This window comes from Mesocricetus auratus, unplaced genomic scaffold, assembly GCF_017639785.1.
Source record: "Mesocricetus auratus isolate SY011 unplaced genomic scaffold, BCM_Maur_2.0 Super-Scaffold_100676, whole genome shotgun sequence".
Classification (NCBI taxonomy): domain Eukaryota; kingdom Metazoa; phylum Chordata; class Mammalia; order Rodentia; family Cricetidae; genus Mesocricetus; species Mesocricetus auratus.
In genome coordinates, this window is record NW_024429266.1 from 89,337,811 (window position 1) to 89,356,924 (window position 19,114).

Genomic DNA, 19,114 nt, shown 5'->3' on the forward strand with positions numbered 1-19,114 from the left:
GCCAAGACACTTAGAGGGAAGGCACAGAACTCTTCAAGACGTCAAGTTACCTGTCTGTTTAGGTCATTTGGATTACAGCCTCCTCTACCCAAGGTCAGACCAGACATTGACTTCTCTGTCCTACGTCTGAAGGGGCATGACCTGGTGGCTGAATACTAATGAGCTACTTTAAGAGGACAATACATTTATTCAATCTTCTTTCCCATCTTCTAGGCTCAGCCCAAACAATGTATGCTTTTTCAAATGGCCACAATTCAACCCAATGTGTCCATGTTTTCTTGATGGTTGCTAGATATCCATCTGTCGCTATGAACAATTCAATAAATGAGACTATAGCTGTGTGCCAATAGCATGAGGTCCAACAAAAAATAAAGAGAATAGGCGGGGATAATGTGACTGAAGGGAGAGAGCAGGTATAGGGTCGAACAGACAAGCCTAAGCTGCGAGTCTTACACTGTCACTCTTGCCGTTCTAACAAGCGAGTTTCTTAAACCTCCCTGGACCTTGTTTCCTCACCTTTTACAATGAGAATGATAACAAATGCCTGCTGGTGCCTGCTGGCTGCTGGGAGACAAGACACATGAACTTAGCTGAAAATGCCCCATTCGGTGTGTTTACCCAGTTGGTAAGGTCAGTTGCCAATGCCTACTCCCTTCAGTGCCCACTGCAGACTGGGCAGAGGAAAGGTAAAAAGCAGGAGGATCCTACAGGATGCAACAGACAGCAAAGGCATCTCACACAGGGCATGGGTCTCGGAAAGCTCTTAAAGGATTTGGAGTAGGATTCAGAAAGGGGGGAGAACGTTGCCAGCCCAAAAGGGGGCACTCAAAGTTAGTTGAATGGATTTATGAATGAATGCATAGAGTAAGTAAATGAACAGTTGGGAGGATAAATTGAAATGCCTAAGAAATAATTTAGAAGCAGTGAGAGATCTGAGCATAAATGAGCATAAATTAAGGTAGTTAACCACTGATCACTACAAAGATGTGTTTCTGTAAGTGATTCATCCCATAGGCACCCATGTGACTCCTCAGGTATTTTCTAGAGACGGGCATTTGCACCCTCTTAACCTGCGGCAAGCATCTGTCTACAGAAACCGCACTGTGTCTGCTTTGACCCCTGGCACGACGCTATCTCCGTGACCTATCTGTGACCTGCACTTCTGGGTGAATACATTTCCTGTGCCCCCAGGGGGACAAGACAACTTTTGCACCTGCTGACACATTTAGACACATGTGTTATCTTAACGGCCACTGTTCTCTGTTGATAACCACCACGTCACCTAGAGTGCTAGTCAGCTTCCTCCACAAACCACAGGGCAGAAGATTCTCGTGGGAAAAAAAAAAAAGAGGAGTGCCAAGTCCTGTTAAGGTTTGATGTCTGTGTTTTCAGAATGAAGCTCTCAGGAAAGAAGAAAGTTCCGGGACACTAAGGACTAGATCTCTTGGGAGGTGCCAAGTGATGGGCTGAGGCTAGCAAAGGGGGGGGGAGCCTAAAGCTGTGGGTTCCAGCTTAGGACCTTAATCTCTGTTTGACCTTGGGCAAGTCATGTAACCTGTGTGGGTACCAGATTTCCAGAGGATGGCAGAGGTGGCTTCTAAGAATCTTGCAGCCTGGGCCTTCTGGAACTGGAAGTAAGGAGGTCTTATTTTCTATGCTGGAGAAAAGCAAACTTTCTTTTTCTGACCTCCTTTGTCCCCTAATGAATCAGGCAAGTAACTGGCTCTGTCATCAGAAAGCCAGTGGGTGACCAGAGTTCTGTCGATTCCATGTGTCAATTTCTTGGGGTTTTTTTTCCCCCATCCATAAAGAAAAGGGCACCAGAAGGAGGCCTCCTCTGCCTGCAGAGACTGCAAATGGGATTTCTCATCAAAGGCTGGCCCTAGAAGTGTCATCACGGGTTGTTAACAAACTAGACTTTGCCCGGAGATGACTAACCAGAACGGCAAGCTCATCTGATGAGGAATAAGAGTATGGCTGGATGGGACGGGTGCAGAAACAGAAGCGTGGTCGCCATAACAGCAGCATGATGGGCGGGGAGACGGCTCTAGCTTTACCTGCCTGCCAGAGTATGCATCCCCAAAGCAAGTGCATCACCACATCAGCGCCTCCAAGGGCAGCTCAAGGGGGCACTGGCCCTCCTGACTCCCAATAGGTTCCAACCCACCAGGCCCCGTGGCCATCCGCCGGGAGGCCCCCAGAGAAGGCAGGCAACAAAACAAGGGGCCCACAGCCCTTTTGTCATGGTGACTCTCAAAGTCAGCAAATGCTGCTCACCACAGTTTACAGGGGCTTGGGGGCTGTGGGTTCGTGAGCTGCCTAAGCTGCCGTCAATTGGATCCTGTGGTATGCAATCATTTGCCTTCGCTTTTCCATAGATCTCCAAGGGGCCAGGAGGTCCACGCCTTGGCCTAACGTCCTCCCTGTTCTGTGCCCCCTTGCCCAATCATCAATCTCACCACTGTGATCAGTCATGAAGCACTTGGTACATATAGTGCCTTACAGACTTCATGGGGATCATTTTATTTTCAAGTTGGGACAAGCCAATTATCTTTCTGCGAAATGAGCATGTAGCTTTGCGATCAGAGAGTGTGGCAGCCAAGAACTCTCCTATCTTGTGTGTGATGAAGAATGAAACCGCCACTCTTTCAGAGCCCCCGGGTGGACCTTACCCAAGCCAGGGACAAACGTCACGGGATTCAGGAGTACATCAGTCCACCTCAAAGGCCGGCGAGGGCAGCAAGGAATAACCGGAGCACTGTAGAGGAGATCTGAGACGCCCCACCTACATCGGAGTCCTTTGGTGACTTCCATTTCTCAAACAACTCCCTACTCTGCGCTCAGAATGCCCCTCCTTGTGAAATCACTGAATTTGAGATGGCAATCCTGTTTCTAGGAGAACATCCGAGTCAAATTCCCCTATGTATGAGGGACGTTTCCTTCCCCTCTACATGCCCAGTGCATCACAACACAGCCTTGGAAGGGGACATTTAAAATCCATAAGACATCTATAGAAAAGAGGCCAGGACAAACTGGGGGAAACAAACATACCAGGGCCACGTCACACTCTATAAAACATGCACCCAAATGCCCACTGATATAAGAAGGAAAAATAAAAACAGAGATCAAGAGTGAAATGATGTCAGGGTTATCCTAGAGGGCAGATTCCTCTTCCTTTTCCCCCACAGACCTATATTTAAATTCCCCAACAGTGTCTTCAAATTGTCTGCATGGCAAGCCAAAATGTATACAAATATTTGATAATTTCAGTGTTATTTACCTCGTGGAGGTCAGTTTTCTTCCTCAGAAAAGAGAGTCATGTGTCCACAAGGGCTTGTGTGGTGGGTCTGACTTCTGCCCACAGACAGAGCACTCTGGGGGTTCTGTGGATGAGGCAAGACCATAAGAATGTTAGTCAGGTAGGAGGCTGTGTCGGTTTTTCTTAGCCAGGAAAATGTTCTAAAGCCCTTATTCCAAAGGCAAACGCAGCTCAGGCACTAAAAGAGGTACTGGCCAGTTGTCACGACTTAAATATTAAAAGTATTGCTTGCCACACAAACCACTTTCAGAAATTGATAGGATTTTTAAATATAGATGCCAGGAAATACTGCTCTGAGTGTCTGAGCTTAGCCTGTCTCGGCAAGTAGCATATTCCTTGTTTTTCCTACAGTTTAACCCTTTCCAGGGTTTCTACCCAAAGTGCAAAGCTGAATTCAGTCCCCTGAACGTGTGTGTGGACCAGGTTAGAGTCGGGTTCCCTGGCCCTCTCCTTGTCTTCTGGTGTTCCCACCACTACCACCTCTTTGTTTTGTTTTGTTTTGTTTTTTCAAGACAGGGTTTCTCTGTATTGTTTTGGAGGCTGTCCTGGAACTCCCTCTGTAGACCAGGCTGGTCTCAAACTCACAGAGATCCATCTGCCTCTGCCTCCTGAGTGCTGGGATTAAAGGTGTGCGCCACCAACGCCCGGCCAGTGTTCACCTCTCATAAACAAGCCCCCAGGCACAGGCAGCCTTTGAAACTGAGCCTCTCCCCACTGAGATATTGTCACCTTAATGTGTCCTCTCTGGCCTCCACCGTGTGTTTTGAGGCAGGGTTTCTTGCTGAACCTGGAGCTTATGTTTCCATTAAGCAGCCGACAGGCAGGCCCCTAGGGTCTGCGTGTCTACACCTCCAGCACTGATGCTACAGGTGTGTGCTGCTATGCCCAGCTTCTATGTGGGTGCTGGGGATTCAAACCCAGGTCCCAGTCTTCACTTCATCCAGTGAAACCCCAGCCCCCACGGACCTCTCCCCTTTTTTCTGCTCACATTTTGTGGTTCTCTTTCTACCCATTACTCTGTTGCCCTTCAGCACTGGGAACGGGAACTCTCAGCCCCAGGCAAGCCAGGTGAGTACCCTAACCACTGAACGTCACTCCTCACCCCTAATTCCTCTCTCTTGTGGTAGAAGCTGAGGTCATGGATTAGAAGTCCTTCTTAACACGAGTGTTCCGGGCCTGTAAATTTCCTCATAGGCCCTGTTGGACCAGTTCCGTTTAGTCTGAAACACTAATTCTCGCAGTTTCTTATTCAACTCACGTGTTGTTAAGTGTATTACATAGCTTTCAGATATTGACTGTATTCCGATATCTTTCCTTTAGGGGTCCCTAACAATTCTACTGTGGTCAGAAAACATACTTTGCGTGTTTGCTTATCCGGAATCTTATCACTGGGTAAGGGGTTCGAAGTCAACTTTTTAAAAGTTTCAGTGATTTAGTGATAAGGTTCCACCCCAGAGTTTTCTCCCATCACTTCTAAGAACTGCTGTCATCCTTATCATTGCTTCTTTTTCTTTTCCTGGCTACCTAACCCACTTGCCTACATCACAAATCCTAAACAACTCTACATATCTTTATACAGTTTTTTTCTGTCTCTGGCACTCGTGTTTACTAAGCTTCTTTATCAAGTTTGGTAAATCTTGGGCTAACCAAGTCCATAAATCCCAGGCCTGTGAAATTATCTCCATAACCAAGAACACAGCTCCTGAGGACAGTTCCAGGTTGACTTTTAGCCTTTGTGGTTGGATTTTGTTCTTTGGTTGGTTGGTTGGTTGGTTGATTTTTGTCTCTATTTTTCTCAACTTGATTCAATCTAGAGTCACTGGGGAAGGGACACCTCAATTGAAAAACAAAAGCCTCGGGGGCTAGAGAGATGGCTCAGAGGTTAAGAGTACTGGCTAGTCTTCTAGAAGACCTGAGTTCAGTTCTCAGCAACCGCATGGTGGCTCACAACCATCTATAATGAGATCTCATACCCTCTTCTGGCATGCATGACAGAACACTGTATGCATAATAAAAATAAATAAATAAATCTTTTTTAAAAAAAACAAAAGCCTCTGTAAGACTGTCTAGATGTGGAGAGATCAGCCCACTATGGGCAGTCCTGCTCTGGGGCAGGTGGTCATGGGTGTGTAAGAAAGCAGGCTGAACAAGCCATAATGAGCAAGCCAGTAAGCAGCTCCCTCCATGGTCCTCTGCATCAGTTTCTGCCTCCAGCTTCCTGGAATGATGGGCTATACCTGAAATGAACCGTTTCCTACCCTTTGCTGCTTTTGCTCAGTGTTTTTATCATAGCTACAGAAAGGAAACTAGGGGACACACGGGGACACACACACATACACACACACACACACACACACACACACACACAGAGTTTATTTTGGAAAATCTTAAGCCATAGTTTTCCTCTCTTCTGTGGTGTTAACCCATGCGATGAAACACTTCACCACTATTTATGCTTTCCATCTTTTTCTTCATTTCATTTTGAATTGTTTGTTATGTTTAAAGTTCGCTTTTGTTGTTGCATCTCATAATCTACATTTAATTCTACTTGGCACATTGCGCTCTCATCTCCCATAGTTTCGTCTCTGGAAACTCAGCTTAGTTATTTAAAAACTATCTTCCAAGTGTCCACAATGTATCTATCTGATCTTTTCTTTTCAGCCTTTGAGCATATAGGATGGACATAGTCAAACTAACTCGTAACTTCTGCCTCCTAATTCTGTATAATTTTTGATCAGTTTCAATTGGCTGATATTTCTCTCCATTAAGGTTGAAATATACATAATATATATATGGAACTTTTATTAGATGTTAGAGATTGTGAGTTTTGTCTTGTTGTGAACTGTATTATAGTCATAGCCTTCTTTTTAAGCTTTGTTTTGGAGTACAGGTCTGAAAACCAGATCAGCATTTAGTTTAGGGTCAGGCCCTGCCCCTCATCTGCCATAAGGTAGCGTGGATAAGGGAAAAAAGCCCCCTCTATCTCCCATGAGCCCCTCGAGGTCTGGAGCAGATGGAGAGCTAGCTGTGCCTGAGGTCATGATAGTGAGAGGGCTGGCCCTTTCTCTCACCAGCTGCAGCTCTACAGCTGCAGAGTTGGCCGCCACACCTCGCCTAGGCTGGCCCTGGTGGTGTATGTGTGGGTGGGCCAGCCCTGAGGACATGGGAGCAGGAGAATGGTGCTGGAGAGCTCCCCCTGCTGGTGAGGAGGAGAGAGAGCTGGCGGGCTGACCAACCCAGCAACCACCCAGACCAGAAACAGGGCTACTATGACTTGGCACATCCCAACATCCACCCCATCTATGATCTGCTGGAGGATGTGAAGAGGCCAGTCCTGTGGACCCAAAGTTGCAGGATCTCCACGACACAGGACAACAACAGGATATCCAAGAGGAGTCCCTGTGAGGACCCAGCATCAATAGTATAGCAGAAACCAGAGGCCTTGAACCAGACCAATGACTCCTTGCAATGAACATTTGCCAAGTGGAGATGTCACACTACAGCTTCCACGATGAGATTTTTATTCAGAGATTTTGTTTTATCCTGGGGGAAGGGAGAGGTTTCAACAGTAAAAGGCAGATGGGAAGGGACAGGGAGATGAGTGACATGGAGTGAGATCCACTAAAAATCCACAAAAAGTTAAATTGGAAAGAAGAAAGGAAGGAAGGAAGGAAGGAAGGAAGGAAGAAAGAAAGAAAGAAAGAAAGAAAGAAAGAAAGAAAGAAAGAAAGAAAGAAGGAAAAGAGCTGGGCATTGGTGGTGCACACCTTTAATCCCAGCACTCGAGAGGCAGAGGCAGGTGGATCTCTGTGAGTTTGAGGCCAGCCTGGTCTACAGAGCAAGTTCCAGGACAGCCCCCAAAACAATACAGAGAAACCCTGTCTTGGAAAAAAAAGAAAAGAGAGACTATTTTGTAACTCATCTCCACAGCCTTGTGAAAGTTAAGGATTTCCAGTCTAGCCATTACAGATAAATATGTTCCTCCTCTCTGTGTGACTTCTGGCTGCTGTTCCCTGGAGGCATTCCTCCCCCCTCTGTTTTATTAAAATAGATGCTTTTCTCACATAATACATTCATATTATGGTTGCATCCCTTCCCTCCTGTCCAGATACATTATCTTTATATCTCTCATTAGAAAGCAAACAGGTTTCTAAGGGATAATAAAATAAAATACAATAAAGTATAATAAGATAAAAAACAAAAGCTAACCCATCAGAATGGAACAAAAGAAATCAACAGAAGGAAAAGAACCCAAGAAAAGGCACACGACTCCATCAGGGACCCATCTCATTCCTCAGGAGTCCCGTAAAAACTGGGAGGCGGGATACCCTGTGTAGGCCCTGTGCATGCTGCCTCAGTCTCTGCGACTTCCTGTGAGCCTCATTCTCCCAGTGCCCTCCACCCCCTCTGGCTCTTACACAATTCCTGCCTCCTCTTCAGTGGGGTTCCCTAAGCCTCGAGGGAAGGGCTTTGATGGACACATCTGGCCTAGAACTGAGTGTTCCAGGGTCTCTCTCTCTCTCTTGACATGATATCAGGCTGTGGGTCTCTGTATCTGTTCCCATCAGCTGCAGGAGGAAGCTGCCGAGCAAGGCACTGATCTGAGTGTAGCGGAATTAGGAGTCTTTTTTTTTTTTGCTATTTTTTTTAGAACAGTAGAACTTGGGCTATCTAGTCATAGGTTCTTAATCTCCCAAGCAGTGCCAGGTATGTGTTCTGCCTCATGGAGTGAGCCTTGAGTCAAATCAGATGCTGGTTATTTTATTCCCACAAACTTTTTGCCACCATTGTCCTTGCCTATTTTGCAGGTAGAACAATGGGTTTGTAGCTGGGTTGGTGTTTACGTTACTCTTTTTTTTCTCAATATATCTTTTTATTTAAATTAGAAACGTGAATGTTTCACATGTCAGTCTCAGCTCCCTCTCCCACCCCTCCTCCCTTGTCCCTCCACCAGCCCTCCCAGCCCCCTACCCAATCCCCACATCATTCCCCAGGGAGGGTGAGGCCCTCCTTGGGGGGGATGTCTAAAGTCTGTCATTTCATCCAGGGCAGGACCTAGGCCCGTCCCCATGTGTCCAGGCTGAAACAGCATCCCTCTATTTGGAATGGGCTCCCAAAGCTCATTCATAAACCATGGTAAACACTGATCTACTACCCAAGGCCCCAGTGATTTCTGTGGCCTCCTCCCTGGCACTACATTCATGGAGTCTGGATCAGTCCCCTGTTAACCTCTCAGGTATCAGTCTGGGATTCAAGAGCTCCCCCTTATCCAGTCAGCTGTCTTTGTGGGTTTCATCATCATGGTCTTGACCCCTTTGCTCATCACTCCTCCATCTCTGTCACTAGGTTCCAGGAATTCAGTTCAGTGTTTAGATGTGGGTATCTGTCTCTGCTTCCATCAGTCCCTGGATGAAGGTTCTAGGATGGCATATAGGGTAGTTATCAACCCTATCATCAAGAAAGGGCTATTAGTGCAGTCTCTCCACTATTGTTTAGTTTGCCAGTTGGTGTTATCCTTGTAGATCACTGGAGATCTCACTAGTGTCAGCTCTCTCTACAAGCCTATAATGACTCAACCTATTATGGTATCTTTCATCCTGTCTAGTGGTGAGAGTGGGGTGTTGAAGTCTCCCACTACAAGTGTGTGAGGTTCTATATGTGCTTTGAGTTTTAGTAATGTTTCCTTTATGAACGTGGATGGCTTTGTATTTGGAGCATAGATGTTCAGAATTGAGACTTCATCTTGGTTGATCTCTCCTGTGATGAATATGAAGTGACCTCCTTCATCTCTTTTGATTGATTTTAAAGTCTAATTTGTTAGATATTAGGATTGCTACCCCTGCTTGTTTCTTGGGTCCATTTGATTGGAATATCTTTTCCCAACCCTTTACTCTGAAATAACGTCTGTCTTTGAAGCTGAGGTGTGTTTCTTGTATGCAGCAGAAGGATGGATTCTATCTTCAAATCCATTCTGTTAACCTGTGTCTTTTTATGGGCGAGTTAAGACCATTAATATTGAGGGAAATTAATGACCATTGATAGGACATTCTTGTTTGTTTTGGAATGGTTGTTGGTGGTGGAATTGTATGTGGATTTCCATCACTTTTTCTTTTGCCTGTTGGTAAAGTGGGATTATCTATTGCCTATGTTTTTCTGGTAGTAGTTAACTTCCTTGGATTGGAGTTTTCCTTCCAGAATTTTCTGGAGAGCTGAGTTAGTGGATATGTATTGTTTAAATCTGGTTTTGTCATGAAATATCTTGTTTTCTCCATCTATATTGATTGAAAGCTTTGCTGGGTATAGCAGTCTTGGCTGGCATCCGTGGACCTTCTGGCTTTCATAGTTTCCATGGAGAAGTCAGGTGTAATTCTGATAGGTTTGCCTTTATATGTAACTTGGCCTTTTTCCCTAGTTGCTCTTAATATTCTTTCTTTATTCTGTATGTTTGGGGTCTTGATTATTATGTGTCGAGGGGATTTTTGGGGGGGTCCACTCTATTTGGTGTTCTGTAGGCTTCTTGTACCTTCACTGGCATGTCTTTCTTAGGTTGGGAAAGTTTTCTTCTATTATTTTGTTGAATATGTTTTCTGGCCCTTTGAGGTGGGTTTCTTCACCTTCTTCTATACCTATTATTCTTAAGTTTGGTCTTTTCACTGTGTCCCATATTTTCTGGATATTTTGTGTTAGGGATTTGTTGGACTTAAATTTTTCTTTGGTCGATGAATCTAATTCTCCTAGGGTATCTTCAACACCTGAGATTCTCTCTTCCATTTCTTGTACTCTGTTGGTTATGCTTGCATCTGTAGTACCTGACAGTTTTCCCAGCTTCTCTAGTTCCAGTATTCCTTCAGACTGTGTTTTTTATTGTTTCTATTTCAGATTTCAGCCCTTGCACTGTTTGAATTGTTTCTTGCAATTTTTGTTTTGTCTTTTGCATTTTGGATTGTTTTTTCTTCCATATATTTAAGGGATTTTCTCATATCCTCTTTGAGGGCCTCTATCATTTCCATGAAGTTATTTTTTATGAGCACTATCTCCCCCGCCCAGCCCTCTAGTCTATACCTAACCATTATGGTTTTACAAATTGTAGCCATAGTTATCATTTACTGAACAGAGAATATCCACATATAGGTGAATACATACCACATTGTCTTTCTTTCTGGGTCTGGGATACCTCACTAAGGATGATATTTTTTCTGACTTCAATAAGTTTACCTTCAAATTTTATTTTTTGATGGCTGAGTAATACTCCATTGTGTAAATGTATCACACATTTTCTTTATCCATCCTTCTGTTGAGGGACATCTAGGTTGTTTCCAATTTCTGGCTATCCTGAATAGAGCATCAATGACTATGGTTGAGCAAGTGTCGGTGTGGTAAGATGCAGCGTGCTTTGGGTATGTTTACAAGAGTGATGTAGCTGGATCTTGAGGTTGGTCAATTTCCACCTTCCTGCAGAACTGCCACACTGATTTCCACAGTGACTATTCAAGTTTGTACTCCTATCAGCAATGGATGAGTGCTCCCCTTACTCTACATGCTCTCCGGTATTAACTGTCACTTGTTTTATTGACATTAGCCATTCTGATGGGTATAAGATGAAATCTCAAAGTAGTTTTGATTTGCATTTCCCTGATAGCTAAAAATGTTGAACATTTATTTCTTGACCATGTGAGTTTCCCTTATAAGAATTCTCTGTTTAGATTGGTACCTTGTTTTTAAATTAGGCTATTTGTTTTCTTGATATCTAGTTTGAAGGTTTGTTTTTGGTTTTGGGTTTTTTTAGGTACTAGTCCTCTATCAGATGAGTAGCCATTCCATAGGCTGCCACTCTGAATGACAGTATCTTTTGTCACACAGAATCTTCTCAGTTTCATGAGGTCCCACCTATTGTTATCTTAGTGCCTATGCCAATAATTGGTGTTCTATTCAAAAGTCTTTTCTTATTCCAGTGAGTTAAAAAGCTATTCCTCATTGTTTCTTCTATCAGAGTCAATGTGTCTAGTTTTATATTAAAGTCTCTGATATATTTGGGGTTAAATTTTGTGTAGGGTGATAAGTATGGATCTATTTGGATCTTCCTACATGTAGCCATCAAGGTTGAACAGCACCATTTGTTGAACATGCTGTCTGTTTTCCAATGTGTATTTCTTGACTCTTTATTTTAAAAAATCAGGTGTCCAAAAGTGTGTGAATTTATGTGTGTGTTTTCAATTTGATTCCACTGATTGACATGTGTATTTTTGTGCCAGTACCATGGTGTTCCTACAGCTATAGCTCTAGAGTACAACTTGAAATCAGGAATGGTAACACCTCCCACAGATATTTTATTATTCAGGATTGCTTTAGCTATCCTGGGTTATTTGTGTTTCCATATGAAGCTGGAAATTGGCCTTTCAAATTCTGTGAAGAATTTTGATGGGGATTGTATCGAATCTATAGATTGCTTCTGGTAGTCAGTTTTACTATATAAATCCTACTGATCCATGGGCATGGGAGATCTTTCCATCTTCTGATATCTTCTTCAATTTCTTTCTCAGTCCATTGTCATCTGTACATAGCAGAAACACTGATTTTTGTGAGCTAATTTTGTATCTGGCTGCTTTTCTAAAAGTGTTTAGCTGTAGGAGTTTCCTGATGGAACATTTTGAGTCACTTATATATACTATCATATATGCAAATGAGGATACTTTGACTTCTTCCTTTCCTATCTGTATCCACTTTGTCTCCTTAAACTGGTCTTATTGCTCCAGCTGGAACTTCAAGTACTATATTAAATAAGTGTGGAAAGAATGGATAACCTTGTCTTTTTCTGATTTTAGTGGAATTGCTTTGAATTTCTCTCCATTTAAGTTGATGTTAGCTCTGGTCTTTCTGTAAACTGCCTTTATTGTGTTGGGAAAAGTAACACTGTATCCCTAATCTCTCCAGGAACTTTACAATCAATTTTATCAAAGAACTTTTCTGCATCTAATGAGATTATCATGTAGTTTTTGTCTTCCAGTTTGTCTATATGCTATATTGCTTTTCTTGATTTACATATGTTGAACCATCCTGCATCTCTGGGATAAAGCCTTCTTGATCACAGTGGATGGTCTTTTTGATGTGTTCTTGAATTTGGTTTGCAAGTACTGATAATCTTTGCATCTATGTTCATAAGGGGAAATGGTTCATAATTCTCTTTCTTTGAATTTTTTAATGTGGTTTGGGTATCAAGGTAATTGTGGTCTCATAAAACAAACTGGGCAAGGTTCCTTCTGTGAAATTCTGGTAGAATTCTTTGCTAAAACCATCTGGCCCTGAGCTTTTTTTGTTGTGGTTGGGAAGCATTTAGTGGCTGCTTCATTTCCTTGGGGGTTATAGGTTTGTTTAAATTGCTTATCTGATCTTCATTTAACTTTGATAAGTGGTATGTGTCAAGAAAATTATCCATTTCTTTCAGATTTTCCCATTTGGTGAGGCACAGGTTTTTAAAGTGTGTCCTAATGACTCTGATTTCCTCAGTGTCTGCTATTTCCCCCTGTCCACTTCTAATTTTGTTAAATGGGAATTCTCTCATGCCTTTTAATCAATTTGAGTGTTTGTCAACCTTACTGATTTTCTCAAAGAACCAGTTCTTTGCTTCAATAGTTCTTTGTAATTTTTGTTTCTATTTTATTGATTTCAACCCTGAACTTATTTCCTGCCATTTCTTCTTTTTATTTCACATGAACTATCAAGTTACTAGCATGAGATCTCTCTGGGTTTGTTTGTTTGTTTGTGTTATTCTTTATGTAGGCACTTAATGCTATGAACTTGCCTCTTAGAACAGCCTTGTGTCCTATAGGTTGTTGTGTTCTGAATTTATTGTCATTCAATTCTAGAAAAACTTTAGTTTCTTAATTTTCATCTTGAACCATCTTTCCTTCAGTAGTGAGTTGTTCAGCTTCCATGAGTTTGTAAATATTCCATTGTTTCCCTTGTTGTTAATATCTAGCTTTAATCTATGGTGGTCTGATCAGAAGCAGGCAATTATTTCAATTTTCTTGTATTGAGATCTGCTTCATGTTTGAGAATGTGGCAAGTTTTGGAGAAAGTTCCATAAGGTCTGAAAAGAAGGTATATTCTTGCATCTGGGTGAAATGTTCTGTAAACACCTGTTAGGTTACTGGTTTATAATGTCAGTTAACTCCAGCATTATTCTGTTTAGGTTTTGTCTGGATGGCCTGTCTATTGGCCAGAATGGGGTACTGAAGCCTCCCACTATCAATGTGTGTGGGTCAGCACGAGATTTAAGTTGTTATAGTGTTTCTTTTATGAATGCAGGTGCCCTTGTGTTTGGTGCATAGATGTTAAGAACTGCAATGTCCTCTTGGTGGATCTTTTTCTTTGATGAGTATGTAGTGTCCTTTTCTATCTCTTCTCATTAGTTTTGCTTTGAAATCTATTTTGTCAGATGTAAAATGACTATATAAGCTTGCTTCTTAGATTCCATTTGCTTGCAATATCTTTTTCCATCCTTTACCCTGAGGTGACGTCTATCCTCTTTAGGCTGGAGTTTTCATTGTGGTGTCTTCTGTAGATCTGGGTTTGTAAACAGATATTGCTTCAGCTTGACTTCATCATTGAAGGTCTTATTTTCTCCATCTATTTTGATTGAAAGTTAGAGTCTGTAGAACATCTATCCAGGCCCTTCTGACGTTTAGACTCTCCATTGGGAAGTCATGTGTTATTCTAATTCTAATAGATCTACCTTCATATGTTACTTGGTCTTTATCCCTGGCAGCTTTTCACATCCTTTCTTTGTTCCGTACATTTAGTGTTTTGATTATTATGTGTCAATGGGACTTTCTTTTCTGTTCTGTTTGGTGTTCTATAAGTGTCTTGTACCTTGATAGGAACCTTCTTTAAGCTAGGGAAAATTTTATTTCATGATTTTCTTGAAAATATTTCTGTTACGAGATTCCCGCCTGATTCTGCAGTCGCTTCAGAGCCCCCAAATAAACACACAAGACTTATATTAATTATAAAGTTGTTGGCCATTGGCTATGATTTGTTATTGGATAGCTCTGACTTAATTATTAACCCATAACTGCTAATCCAAGTATTTACATATGGTCTTCTCTTACCGGAGAAAGGTCCAGGGACCTGTCACTCCTCTGGCATCCTACATGTCAACTGCTCAGTGGGTCCATAGAGAAGAGAAGAGCAGAGAGTGATTTCCTGTTTGTCCCTGCTTTATATCCTGATTCTGCCCAGCTACGTCACTTCCTGCTTGGCCAATCAGCCAATCAGTATTTTATTCTTTAACCAATAAGAGAAACATATACACAGAAGGGCATCTCCCATCACCTCCTCTTTGCTGTCAAATAAAATGAAGGGTTTTAACATTGACGTAGTAAAATTATATATAACAAAACAGTTATCAAGTAAGAACTATAGTTACAATATTTAGTCCATTAACATTTAGCAAGATTTAAAGAAAACATTCTATCATCTATCCTATCTTTGTGAGTCTAAAGTCTATATGTGACTTATCTTTTATCATAACTAAGGAAAACTATAACCATAACTATCTGTCTTCAACTCCATCAAAGACCACAGAAGGATAATATATAAACTATAGAATTTACAGAGACATTTCACTGCCTGGACAGTCATCCAAAGTTCCTCTGTAACGTTGGAGCATCCATCTTCAGCCCATAGGCCACAATGTGTCTGGCAGACTTCTCAGTAAAGCAGGAAGTTTTAAAGGTATTTCCTATACCTTTGGCCTGGGTTTCTTCTCCTTCCTATATTCCTATTATTCTTAGATTTGGTCTTTTCATAATGTCCAAAGTTTCCTATATGTTTTGCATCAGGAATTTTTTAGTTTTAAGATTTTCTTTAACCAAAGGATTCATTTCTTCTATAGTATCTTCAATGCCTGAGATCCTCTCTTCCATCTCTTTTATTCTGTTAGTGAGACTTGTTTCTGGGGCTCCTGTTCAAGATTCTAGACTGTTCATTTCCTGATTTCCCTCAGATTGGTCTTTTTTTATTGATTCTATTTCTGCTGTAAGGTCTTGGACAGTTTTATTCATTTCCTTCTGCTGTGTTTCTGTAGATTTCTTTTTATCCATTTCCTCTTTAAGGACCTCCATCATATTCATAAAGGTCTTTTTTTGTGCTTCAGCTCTGTTGCAATACTCAGGGCCTGCTGTGGTTAGGGCTGCTGGGCTCTAGTGGAGACCCATTGCTCTGCCTGGTGTTGACTGTGCTTTTACACTGGTGTCTAGAGATATGGTTGTAGGAAGATTGTGCTTCCAGGTGCTGATATGTGGTCCTGCCTTTGTTGGGTGGGTGTTTTGTTCCTTGGTTTCTGTCCCTTTCCCTGGCTCTTAGGAGAGTGTGATGGATGTGTTATCGAGGTTCTTCTGGGATACTGATAGGTGTGATTGGTGTGTGTTGTCGGGGTTCTTCTGGGATACTGATAGGTGTGGCCCCTGGGGGTTCCAGGTAAATGTGTTGTTAGGTATTGGGAGGTGAGACTTAGGAATGGGGGTTGGCTAGAAGAGGGGTGCCCAGAGGGTTCCAAAGAATGGAGGAAATCAGGAATTAGCCCCCTGGGAATTGGCACACAGAGTGGAGAGAGACCATAACATGTGTTCTCTGTAGAGCTAAGTATGAGACTGTGGGATTGGACTTGGAAGAGTGGGAAGATCTGCAGTTAGCCTACCTTCTTCCTTGGCTGGAGTAGCCTGCGGATTCCCAAGAAAGGGTCTAAGATAAAGCAAGAAGTGGAGGGAGGGGAGCTAGGAGGGGAAGATCTTTGTGATCCCCTGGGATGGGTGTCGGGAGATGGGGAATCGGTTCACAGGTGTCCTGCTGCAGAGCTGGGGTGAGACTGGGGTATTGGATTCAGAGGAGCTGAGGGAAGGGTGAAGACCTGCAGTCAGTCACCTGCTTCCCCAGCAAGAGTCCCTGGAGTCCTCCCTTTTCACTCAGTGGCTCATTGATAGATGTCAGGCACTTCCCCAAGAGACAGCACCGATTGGTACACAGCAGATCGCTGGAGAAAGTGGGGCCCTCCTTTCTGTTCTCTGTCTTGTGAAGTCCCATCTTGACTTCCATAGTCTCGTAGCTGCATGAACTAAGGGAGATCAGTGTATGGCTCCTAATCGTCCTCCCAAACCTACAGTTACAGGTTTTTCTCCATGCATCAGCTATGAAATTTGTAGAAACCATCTTGATTATTTGAGGTAGGGGAAGGGACTTTCTATAATTACTGTCTTTTGCAAACTAATTTCCAAAGTCTTGAGAGTCATTATTTCATAGAATTTGTTGCTGCTGCTTAAGGCAAGAAATTTAGTTCACTTCCTGCCAAACTGCATTAGACAAAAGTAGAAGTGTGAACTGTGAATATCATTTTGATAGCTAGGACAGCAGTAGTCATCCCAAAGAGAAAAACACGAGAGTCAGAGTGCCAGGGGAGAAGAGACATGATCCACTGTAAATTCAATGACAAGGTCCATGTGATGATAAAAACCCTGTCCTAGCAGAGGACTGAAGTTTGGCTCCCAGCACCCATGTCAGGAAGGTCACAAGACCTATACCTCCAGTTCAGTTCCAAGGGTGACTCACAGCTGATTGACACCTCTGACCTCTGTGGGCATCTGCACTCACATGCATAGACCCACACAGACACACGTGCATATAATCAATAAAAATAAATCTTAAGAGAGATAATGAAGCTGTTCTGTGGGGGTGAATCAGAAGCAGACACATGTAGATTCCTCAGTAAACCTAAAGAAATGTTGGCGTTAGCAGAGATGGGGCTTCTGGTACTCGGAGTGAGGTTACAGAGTCACCAAATAGTAGACCCTGTGTAACTTGTGACTGCCTGGCTCTTGGGGACCAGAATCCTGTTCCTGCATCTTGAGCATGACTCAAGCTCTGTGCCCTGGCTGGGGTCTGCTCTCGTCACTGAGAAATATGGGACACAGTATCCAAAGCCATAAGTCACTTGACTTAAATGACACTACTCTTTCCTTATTGTGTACCTGCCTTTCTAGCCCAAGGCAGTTCAGTATACACAAAATGCAAGGAAGTGACTAATGCTTTCTAAAAGTAAGATATTAAAATTTAGGAACACTGGGATGGAGAGATGGCTCAGCCGTTAAAGGCTAGGCTCACAACCAAAATTTAGGAACATGATATGTAATATAGCATTCAACTATGTATTGTGTTCAAGAGAGTTTCTATGTCAGCATATCTAACAATTTAGAATCATGGTTTTGATTTAAAAATATGTGTTACTTGTAGTCCTACAAATTTAAGTAGAAAACTGTTTTCCTAAATTTATAAAGAATATGTACAGTTAATGTATTTTTGTATTCAGTATAGTTTTGGAAAATATGAGATATCGCAGAAGATAATGCTGGCTAGTCAAACAGATGAAATACTGAAAATTAGAGTACATAAAATTTTATGGTAGGGTTTGAGAAGATGGCCCAGTGGTTAGGGGCACTTACCATTCTTCTAAAGGTCTTGGATTCAACATCCAGGACCAACATGGAGGTTGACAACCATCTATATATAACTCCAGGTCCAGTGTCTCTGACACCTTCTTCTGGCCTTACAGGCATCACACACACATAGTAACACAGGCATACAGACAGACATAACATAACATAAGTAAGAAAAATATTTTAAGCAGGTCTAAGAACTTTAGCGGAAATTACATGGGCCCCTGTAATGTAACTCTAAATATTTCCTGTATTTCCAGAATTTTCATAACTTAAGATGTCAACTAGACTCGGTTTCCATTTTTAATTATTAATACAAAAGTTGAGATGTGAGCATGAATTATCTCTCATGTGTATTTCCTTAGCATGTTCAACACATGGGACATCCCAGAGTGCCCTGTAAAATGGACTGCTAGGAACTATTGCATGCTGGGAGGGCTTCACATTGCAAGGCCATTCTCTTGAGGCAAAACCCTCCAGAGTGGAAAGCATTTTCAGTCCTCATTTTACTGGAGAGATAACTGCAAATCCCAGCCAGGATGAGGTAGAACTCAACAACCCTTCACACCCGAGCTGGGTACCAAAGACCACTCCATGAGAAGCATAATCCGTTGTTTTATTTCCAGACTTTTCCAACACCACCACAGAGGACAGTTGGCAAAAGGCAGGGAGGCCAACCAGAGACTGACGGTCCCCAGGCAGGGGATGGACAAGAACTATGAGCTATGTCTGTGCCATTGGAATTGGACAAAGGTGACAGGCTTTGGCGGTATGGGAATGGACCACTTGGGAAGCAGATACTGGATAAATTCAGAGAGAAACGAGATCCCTGATCACTGTCAGTTTATACAAAGGACAGCAGGGAGTGTCGAGAAGGAGGTTTCACAGAGGAAGAATGGGATTGAAGTGACCCTGAAAGGTCAGAAAACTCTATCCCTGAACTCTGAGTGTCAGACAGAAACAGCAATTAAGGCACGAGAGGCAAAACCCTTGCTATAGTCATGGTGTTAATCTAGCTGAGTTACAACTAGTTCTTGACTTGAATCTCCTATGCTAAAAGAACTTAATCCCGGCTGTTTGTGATTGTGTGTGTGTGAGAGAGAGAGAGAGAGAGAGAGAGAGAGAGAGAGAGAGAGAGAGAGAGAGAGAGAGAGAGAGAGAGAGAGAGAGAGAGAGAGAGAGAGCTCGGTCGATCTAAGTCTCTAAAGCCAAAACCAATTCAGTGTGTGAATTAAAGCAGTCTCCTACCACCGCTACAATGAGAACAGCTACATGTTCAGCTATAGGAAGACCAAGGAAGCAACCTTTC